The sequence below is a fragment of the Nomascus leucogenys genome, chromosome 9 (genome assembly GCF_006542625.1).
Source record: "Nomascus leucogenys isolate Asia chromosome 9, Asia_NLE_v1, whole genome shotgun sequence".
Lineage (NCBI taxonomy): Eukaryota > Metazoa > Chordata > Mammalia > Primates > Hylobatidae > Nomascus > Nomascus leucogenys.
In genome coordinates this window covers 81,148,787-81,156,888 of record NC_044389.1, presented here as the reverse complement: position 1 = coordinate 81,156,888, position 8,102 = coordinate 81,148,787, and the positions used below count along the sequence as shown (strand labels likewise).

The window sequence follows — 8,102 nt, the reverse complement described above, 5'->3', positions numbered from 1 at the left end:
TTCACTGCTGCTAACAATGGCACCATCTCATTCTCACCAAGACCCACCTGAGGTGAGTTGACTCCACATAAAGAGTCCCTGGGCCCCACACCTGAAGCTCCCACCAGTAGGAATTAGGAAGGCAGGTATCTGTACTATAGGTAAATGGACGAGGTGGAGGAGAAAGGGCCTGCAGAATGAAATTCTGGAGAGGCATCTGGGCCATGGGTAAGGCCATCTGCAGACAGGCTGAATATGATGGACCTCCTCTGTACCCAGAAGCTATGGTCTGAACATTTGTGTTCTCTCACCCACAATCTATTACTGAAAACTAATCACCAAAGCAATAGTATTAAGAGGTGAGGGCTTTAGGAGGTGATTAGGTCACGAGGGCAGAGCCACATGAATGGGATTAGTGCTCTTATAAGAGAGGCTAGAGGGAACTTATTCTGCCCCTCCTGCCACGTGAAGACAGAGCTGGAATGCATTATCTATAAGGAAGGGGCCCTCACAGGACACCAAATCTGCTGGAGCCTTGGTCTCAGAATTCCCAGCCTTCAAAACTGTGAGCAGTAAGTTTCTACTGTTTATAAATGACTAGTTTAAGGTATTTTTGTTAGAGTAGCCCTAATGGAAGAAGATAGAGCTATTTGGTTGAAGTCTCTTGACCTAGAACATAGCCATAAAAGAGCCACAAAAAACTCTTTAGGTCAAATTCATGTATTCTGCCCCACGTGGTTTGCCATCCCAAGCACCTAGCTCTACCCTGTAAGTCATTATTTATGTGCCTATCTTCTCTATTAGCATGGGTTCTCATTTAGTTTGCTTTGCCTTTCCAGGAAAGGATAAGCTTCTTCCTTAAGTCTCGGGCTCAGAGTAGAGCTCCATGCATAGAGAGGGCTCAGGGAATGCTAGAAGCCTATGTTTACAACAAACATGGTCTTGCAACTTCTTCTTCTCTACAGCTTATCCCAGGTCCCTTCCACAGTGGAAGACTCTTTTGGGCTTTACTCGAAGTTTTCACTAAAATGAAAAGCAAATGTGGTTTATTACAGTTGGTCTTTGTTTAGGCAAAATGAAGTATATTTTACCATAATTAAAACGGAAAATTTGGAGTCAACCTTAGACACTTTTAAAATAAGGGACTGTGCATGTCCGTGTGTGTGTGTGTGTGTGTGTGTGTGTGTGTGTGTGCTTGGTCCTCAATGTCTCTAGTTGCTCATATGTTCTTGAACTCCAAGTAAATATAAGGGAAATTATTTGACTTGGTCTGCATATGGAGTTGGGATTGTTCAATCTGGAGACATGAAGTCTAAGGGGCAATAGCCTGAGGGAAGTCATTGTTAAATAATAACTTTAAAAAGAAAAGCAAAAACAGGCTGGGCACGGTGGCTCACACCTGTAATCCCAGCAATTTGGGAGGCCAAGGCGGGCAGATCATTTCAGGTCAACATGGCAAAGCCCCATCTCTACTAAAACTACAAAAAAAATTAGCCAGGCGTAGTGGTACATACCTGTAATCCCAGCTATTAGGGAGGCTGAGGCACAAGAATCACTTGAACCTGCGAGGCGAAGGTTGCAGTGAGCCAATATCATGCCACTGCACTCCAGTCTGGGCAACAGAGACAGACTGTCTTAAAAAAAAAAAAAGAAAAAGAAAAACAGCTTAGATTGCTGCACGAGAGGTTTTTATATTAACGAAAATCATTTAATGTTGGAATAGGTTACATCAAGAAGACATAGAATTTTCTCTGAGGGTCACTAAAATAAATCTTGTAAGTTACTAGATAGTTTGGCACTGGTTCTAATTGAAGGAAGGTGGGACATCTTTCCCCACATTTTTAGCTGAAGAAAATAATCCTGATAATGGTTCCTCTAGTTTAATTTAGTTTTTGATCTTCTATGCATTTATAACCAAGGGCAAACTGGTTCTACTAGACAAATCCTGCTTAATAATACATTTTCATGAGAAAAGATAGTTTGGACCAGTACAGAAAAAGAATTTTAGGCTGGGCGAGGTGGCTTACACATGTACTCCAGCACTTGAGAGGCTGATGCAGGCAGATCACCTGAGATCGGGAGTTTGAGACCAGCCTGGGCAACATGGTGAAAGCTCCTCTCTACTAAAACTACAAAAGAATTAGTGGAGTGTGGTGGCACAGGTCTGTAATCCCAGCTACTCAGGAGGCTGAGGCACAAGAATCACTGGAACCCAGGAAGTGGAGGTTGCAGTGAGCAGAGATTGCGCCACTGCACTCTAGCCTGGATGACAGAGCAAGACTCCATCTAAAAAAAAAAAAAAAAATTAAATGCATGTGTAATTTATTTATTATTATATTGAGATCAAATTTTTAAAAAATTGTGGAAAAGAATATACCTCAGCATCCTTTAAACACTAGAAAATAATAATCTACAATAATTTTTTAGGGTTTTGGTTTTGTTTTTTTTTTTGAGATGGAGTCTCACTCTGTTGCCAGGCTGGAGTGCAGTAGCGAAATCTCGGCTCGCTGCAACCTCTGCCTCCTGGGTTCAAGCGATTCTCCTGCCTCAGCCTCACAAGCAGCTGGGACTACAGGCACCCGCCACCACACCAGGCTAATTTTTTGTATTTTTAGTAGAGATGGGGTTTCACCGTGTTAGCCAGGATGGTCTCGACCTCCTGACCTCATGATCTGCCCACCTCGGCCTTTTCAACTGCTAGGATTACAGGCGTGAACCACTGTGCCTGGCCACATCTTTTATCCATTTATTTCTAGTTCATAGTTTAAAAAGTTACAACTGCTATTGATTAAACATACACACACAAAAAATACAAGATAAACGAAACACTAGGGAAAATTTTTGCAACATGTGAAAAATGCCTATTAAAATATATAAATGGTCTTTCAAATTTATTTTTACTTTTTTACTTTTTACTAGGCAAAGAACTTTATTAACCTTTGTTTCAAACTTTATTTCCCAGCTTCTGCAGCTTAATTAGCTAAAAAGAATGATTATGTATAAGCGAAAACTGAAAAGCACTACAGTGTCCAAGGGGCTTGGGCTTAGAAATATTAGAGATCTAGATTTTATCAGATCCATGAACAAAAATTTCTTAAAAGCAGTCATAATAGAAAATAGCAGCTCCCAGTAACTTCTTCAAGTTTTATCATCTTTAGAAGTCGACTCAATTCAGTTTGCCTCATTCTTGGAAGCCTCATCAAAACTCTCCACAATTCTGGAACTCCATCATCATCATCCTCTCCAGTAGCAAGTGGTGCTTTTCCATCCACAGGTTGTTTGGGCAGAACTTCAGCCAGTCTCCCTAAACTAGTCAGACTGTCTGCACCAAGCTGGCTTAAGACACTGGGTAGCATTTCTGTCACCTGCTTTGCCTCAGCATGACCTGTTATGGTGAAAGTGTTCACTGCCAGCGATGCCTGAAATTTAGGGTTGTTAAAGTGGATCACTGTTCCTTGGTTTGTAAACATATTCACCTTTTCAATACCAGAGATATTGTTTACTTGTAACTTCTTTAAGGAGAATTGAAGCTTTTTATCATCGGCTGTGGCTGTTCTATGGACCACCTTCTTCTTTCTGTGAGCAGTTCCTTTCCCACCAATGAGCACTTGTGCCTGCAGTTTGGCGAGTTTTCCTGGTTCATGATCGTTTCTTTCATCTTGTTGGAGCAGATAAGGGGCTGCTAGGGGGACTAGGGTTGGTGCTCAGGGTATCTCGGGTGGACCAGCTGAGATTAGGCACACACGTTCGGGGATGCAAGATGGCAGCTAGAGGGAGGATCTTTCAAACTTACAAGAAAAGAAGGAACTTACCGATCAGAAAATGGACAAAAGGCATAAATGGACAGTTCTCAGAAAAAGAATGTCAAAGGATGAATAAAAATATGAAAAAATGCTCAGCCTCACTATTTATAAAAATTTGTTCCTTTACAAAGGTATAATTGACAAATACAAATTATATATGATGTGACATTTTGATATATGTATACATTGTGAAATGATTAAGTCAAGCTAATTAACATATCACCTCTTATACCTTTTTTTGTGGTGAGAACATTTAAGATCTACTCTCAGCAATTTTCAAGTGTGTAATACATTATTGTTATCATCATCATGCTATACAATAGATCTCCAAAACTTATTCATCCTGTCTAACCAAAACTACGTACCCTTTGGCCAACATCCTTCTCACTCTTCTACCTGACCTCCAGCCCTTGGAAACTATTGTTCTACACTCTGTTTTATAAGTTTGCTTTTTTGAATGAGATCATGTTCTTTGTGGGAACGTGGATTGAGCTGGAGGCCATTAGCCTTAGCAAACTAACACGGGAACAGAAAACCAAATGCAGCGTGTTCTCCTTTCTAAGTAGGAGCTAAATGATGAGAACTCATAAACACAAAAAAGGAAACAACAGATACTGGGGCCTACTTAAGGGTGGAGGGTGGGAGGAGGGAGGAGGGAGAGGAGCAGAAAAAATGACTATTGGATACTAGGCTTAGTAACTGGATGACAAAATCTGTACAACAAACTCCCATCACACGAGTTTACCTATATAACAAGCCTGCACATGTGCCCCCAAACCTAAGATAAAATTAAAAAAAAAAAAAAAAAAAAAGGAGCACACTGCGATTCAAGACTCACTTCTCAAAAGAAAAAAAAGCCATGTTCTAAGGGAAGCTCAGACTTTCAGACTCTGTTCCTGGTTGTAATCAAATTATCTTTGTCTGTAAACAAACACCTTCTCCAGGGGAAGCTATAGATAGATCGTATCATCACCAGTATGTCTCCAACTTTAATGATCAATTGTTTCCATTCCTTAAAAAGTTCGCTTTTTTTAGATTCCACGTAAGAGTGAGATTATGCAATATTGGTCTTTCTGGTTTATTTCCCTTGTCACCTATTTATCACAATCAGATTTCCTTCTTTTTTAAGGGTGAATCATATTCCATTGTATATATACCATATTTTCTTCAGTCATTTGTTGACGGACACTTAGGTTGTTTCCACCTCTTGGCTATTGTGAATAGTTCCGCAGTAAACATGGGAGTGCAGAGATCTCTTTGATATACTGATTTCATTTCATTTGGGTGTATACCCAGGAGCGAAATTGCTGGATCACATGGTAGTTCTATTTTTAATTTTTTTTATTATACTTTAAGTTCTGGAATACATGTGCAGAACATGCAGGTTTGTTACATAGGTATACACTTGCCATGGTGGTTTGCTGTACCCATTAACCCATCATCTACATTAGGTATTTCTCCTAATGCTATCCCTCCCCTAGGCCCCCACCCCCCAACAGGCCCCGGTGTGTGATGTTCCCCTCCTTGTGTCCATGTGTTCTCATTGTTCAACTCCTACTTATGAGTGAGAACGTGTGGTGTATGGTTTTTTGTTCCTGTGTTAGTTTGCTGAGAATGGTGGTTTCCAGCTTCATCCATGTCCCTGCAAAGGACATGAACTCATCCTTTTTTATGGCTGCATAGTATTCCATGGTATATATGTACCACATTTTCTTTATCTATTTTTAATTTTTAAAGAACACTTTATACTGTTTTTCTATAATGGCTGTACTAATTTGCATTTCTACCAGCAGTATACAAGAGTTTCCTTTTCTCCACATCCTTTTCAATACTTGTTGTTAACAGCCATTCTAACAGATATGAGGCAATATCTTATTGTACTTTTCTATTGCATTTCTCTTGTCATTCATAATGTTGAGCATTTTTTTTTTTTTTTTTTTTTTTTTGAGACAGAGTCTCGCTCTGTCGCCCAGGCTGGAGTGCAGTGGCGCGCTCTCGGCTCACTGCAAGCTCCGCCTCCCGGGTTCACGCCATTCTCCTGCCTCAGCCTCCCGAGTAGCTGGGACTACAGGCGCTCGCCAACACGCCCGGCTAATTTTTTGTATTTTTAGTAGAGATGGGGTTTCACCATGTTAGCCAAGATGGTCTCGATCTCCTGACCTTGTGATCCACCCGCCTCGGCCTCCCAAAGTGCTGGGATTACAGGCTTGAGCCACCGCACCCGGCCATGTTGAGCATTTTAAAAAATACCTGCTGGCCATTTGTATGTCTTCTTTCAAGAAATGTCTGTTGTATTAGTCTATTCTCTGTTGCTACAACAGAATACCACAGACTGGGTAAATTATAAACAATAGAAATTTGCTTGGCTCATGGTTCTGCAGGCTGACAAATCTAAGAGCATGGTGCTGGCATTTGATGAGGGCTTTGTGCTTCAATATCCATGGTGAAACGGCAGAAGATAGAAGCGAGCACACAAGACTGAGAAAGCAAGAGGGGCCAGGCTCACTTTTATAACAACCTGCTCTCTTGATAACTGGCTTACTCCCGTGACTACATTAATTCATTCATGAGGCTCTGCCATTATGCCCAGTCACCTTTATTGGGCCCCATCTCTCTCTCAACATTATTGCATTGGGGATTAAGTTTTCAACAAGTGAATTTTGGGGAACACATTCAAAACATAGTATTTATTCAGGTCCTTTGACCATTTTTTTAACTGAGTTGTTTTCTTGCTCTTGAATTATTTGAGTTCCTAATATATTTTTTATATTAACCCCTTATCAGACGTATTGTTTGCAAATATTTTCTTCAATTCTGTAGGATTTTTTTTTTACTCTGTTGATCATTTCCTTAGCTGTGCAGAAGTTTTTTTTTTTTTTTCATTTGATGCAATCTCATTTGCCCATTTTTGCTTGTGTTTTCTGTGCTTTTGGAGCCATATCCAAAAAATCTTTGCCCAGACCAATGTCAAGAAGCTTTGTTTCCATATTGGTTTCTAGTAGTCTTACAGTTTCAGGTCTTACATTTAAGTCTTTAATCTGTTTTCAGTTGATTTTTGTATATGGTGTGAGATAAGGGTTCAGTTTTATTCTACTGCATGTGGATACCTAGTTTTCACAACACCACTTACTGAAGAGACAGTCCTTTCCCTATTGTGTGTTCTTACTATCTTTGCCAAAGGTCAATTGACTGTAAACGCATGGATTTATTTCCGGGCTTTCCATTCTATTCCATTGATCTATGGGTCTGTTTTTATACCAGTAGCATGCTGTTTTGATTACTATCTCTTTGTAGTATATTTTGAAGTCAGGGAGTGAGATGTTTTCAGCTTTATTCTTTTTGCTCCAGAGTGCTTTGGCTACTTGGGATTTTTTTTGTGGTTCCCTAAGAATTTTAGGATTGTTTCTTCTATTTCTGTGAAAAATGTCTTTGGAAACATGGAATCAACCCAAATGCCCATCAGTGATAGACTGGCTAAAGAAAATGTGGTACATATACACCTCTGAATACTATGCAGCCATAAAAAGGAATGAGATCATGTCCTTTGCAGGAACATGGTTGGAGCTGGAAGCCATTCTCTTCAGCAAACTAACACAGGACAGAAAACCAAACACCGCATGTTCTCACTTATAAGTGGGAGCTGAACAATAAGAACATGTGGACACACTGGAGCCTGTCAGGGGGCGGGGTTGGGGAGTGAGAGCATTAGGAAAAATAGCTAATGCATGCTTGGCTTAATACCTAGGTGATGGGTTGATAGGTGCAGCAAACCACCATGGCACACGTTTACTTATGTAACAAACCTGCACATCCTGCACATGTACCCCAGAACTTAAAAATAAAAATTTAATTTAAAAAAAAGTCTTTGGAATTTTGATAGGGATTACAATGAATCTGTAGATTGCTTTGGGTGGTATGGTCAGTTTAACAATATTCTTCCAATCTGTAAACACAGGATATAATTTCACTTATTTGCATCTTGAATTTCTTTAATCACTATTTTATAGTTTGCAGTGTACAACTCTTTTACTTTCTTGATAACATGTTTTCCTAAGTATTTTCGATGCTATTGTAAATGGGATTGTTTTCTTACAGTTTGTTGTTACTATACAGAAATGTCACTGATTTTTGTATCCTGCAACTTTACTGACTTTATTAGTTTTGACAGTTCGTGTGTGTGTGTGTGTGTGTGTGTGTGTGTCTCTGTGTGTGTGTGTGTGTGTGTGTGTGAAGTCTTTAGGGTTTTCTGTTTCTTTCTTTCCCTCTTTCTTGCTCTTTCTCTCTCTTTCTTTTCTTTCCTTTCTCTTTCTTTCCTTCTTT

General features: G+C 39.9%; 1 pseudogene; it reads right to left on the bottom strand.

Annotated features, from left to right (window-relative positions):
- Nucleotides 1-3,150: 3,150 nt before the first annotated feature.
- LOC101179070 lies at nt 3,151-3,637 on the bottom strand (annotated as a pseudogene).
- Nucleotides 3,638-8,102: the final 4,465 nt, after the last annotated feature.